We start from the raw sequence: 265 nt of genomic DNA on the forward strand, positions 1-265 counted from the left end.
GGAGAGTACACAGAAATAAGAAAAAGAAAAATGATAACGTAACCTTTTAAAAATTTACAAAAAGAGCTCACATCATTATTTTAAGAAATATGTTACTCGTATATAATGCGATGTCTATAATGATATGCTTATGAACAGAATTCATTTCGAATAAATTATTCGAAATGGATCCCCCTTCATTTAAAGGGTGAACACAGTTATAAATACCTCGATATACGTGTAGCATCATCCTTATTTTAATATTGTAAGATAGATGGAAACTAAC

Source organism: Olea europaea, chromosome 8 (assembly GCF_002742605.1).
Source record: "Olea europaea var. sylvestris chromosome 8, O_europaea_v1, whole genome shotgun sequence".
Classification (NCBI taxonomy): Eukaryota; Viridiplantae; Streptophyta; class Magnoliopsida; order Lamiales; family Oleaceae; genus Olea; species Olea europaea.